The following is a 1,916-nucleotide window of genomic DNA, read 5'->3' on the forward strand; positions in this document are numbered from 1 at the left end:
AAGCTTGCGGTGCAGAGTTTATTTCAGATGTGCAACAACTTGTAGATACAATTTTCAAAAATAGCCAAGGGCTACATTGTGAGAAAGAATACTATAAATATTCCGTTTACTCTCCTCCATTTGTAGCTATGTTGACCAGCTGAGGAACCCCAGGAGAAGAGATTTTCTACTTGGAAATCTGGCGCTGACTGTCCTTAATTGATCTAGCCAACTGACCAGTCATGTTGTTCCACAGGTTAGCACTACCCAGTTAAGAAATGTGCATAGGAAATGGTAAACATCATTTTGTTTCATTTTAAAATTTTTTCACTAGGACACGTTTCTGTTCCAATCTGACGCATAATTACACAATAGGTTAATTTTCAGACATCTGGAGTTTTGTTTTCCTTTTTCCTAAGCCTTAGTCAGGCTAGGAGAAACTGTCTCCTACCACAACTTTGGGTTGTATCCTAAATTGAAAAATAACTTACCTGAGGGAAATACTCAACTGAAAAAGTCTGTGTATTTACTCTGAATTCCTAGTGATGTTGTTGTCTGTTTTTGTTTGTTTGTTTGTTTTATTTGGTTTCATAACATGGAGAAGTAAAATAAACACCTTCCACAGAAACCAAGGTTTAAACATAGGCTCTAGTCAAAATTCTGAATGAATAGCTTAGCTGCGGAATATAACATTGTCCTAGTAAAAATATCACGAAGTGTAAGCTCAGAACGGCCTGCGTTTTACTGCAAACATTCTATCCCTATGCCCTCGAGTCTGCATTTATTTATAAAAACAGCATCCCTCTTTATTATATTTTCACGTATATGGAACAGCTCCTTATCATTCTCTACCAGATCGCTTGGTGAGACTTAGACCCCCAACCCAGCCCACCTGCTCTGCTGGTTCACACGTTGCAGCCCAGGGAACAGTAGTCCCCATTATGTCCCCAGGTACCGGTTTAGTTCTGATTCTGGCAGAGACGAGAATAAGCCGGGACCTTGGTAACCAGTAGCAGCAATAGCAACAACACAGTAAACAAAAAGAAAAATTTGCAGTTACCACTTAAGAACACAACCTTCTGTTGATTTACCAACTCCCTTTAAATGGTAGCTGTTCACAACTCATACAGAGACAGGATATCCTCTGCCAATCACAAACCCGATTTCTAATAATCCCCAGGTACTAATAATCCACGAATCTGACTATATGCCAGTTGGCTCTGTGCAGCAGTTTCTATTTGGTTTTTGCAGCAGGGAAGTCTTACCTTTCTTTGGAAAAGAAAAGTGCGGGGGGGAGAGGGGGAGGGTTTGAGTGAAGCTGAGGAGTGTGGAGCGAAAACACATGGACATTTAATGTGAAAGTTTCTTGTTGCCATAAAGCTGTTCCGTTTGGCATGCAGACTGTTATCAGAGGGTCCCTTTGACATTACTTGAGCCTTTCAGTAAGTAAGACAAGCCTGCAGGATTAGGTTGTCAACTTTAACCTGTCATCTAGGGCTGGGGGAGGGGGCAGGGTTAATGCTCTGCTTCCCTTTCCTTTCGGTAGCATCTGCCTTCCCAAGCTTTGGAGCCAGCAGCCAAGGTTGTTCATAGATGACGACTACAGCCCCACGTCCATCACGGATGTCCCGCTGCTGGCCACTCTGTGCAAGTATGAATTTTATCTCTGACGAGGGTTTCATGTGGCAGCCCTGGAGCCGGCCGCCCAGCGCATGGCTGCACACTTTAAGAAAGCTAGTGGGCCTTCTCCCAATCAACTGTCAGGCAACATGAAAGGCCTGGAACGTGCTGACTTATGCAACAATATTTAGCCATCTAAGGATTCCAGAAAGCCCACGATTTTGCTTTGTTGGAGCTGACAGGAAATTTTGATACTTATCGAGTGACACTCCTGAGGCCCCCCCAAATAAAAAAAAAACGCGAGTCTACTCCTTTCA

Source organism: Tenrec ecaudatus, chromosome 9, assembly GCF_050624435.1.
Source record: "Tenrec ecaudatus isolate mTenEca1 chromosome 9, mTenEca1.hap1, whole genome shotgun sequence".
NCBI lineage: Eukaryota > Metazoa > Chordata > Mammalia > Afrosoricida > Tenrecidae > Tenrec > Tenrec ecaudatus.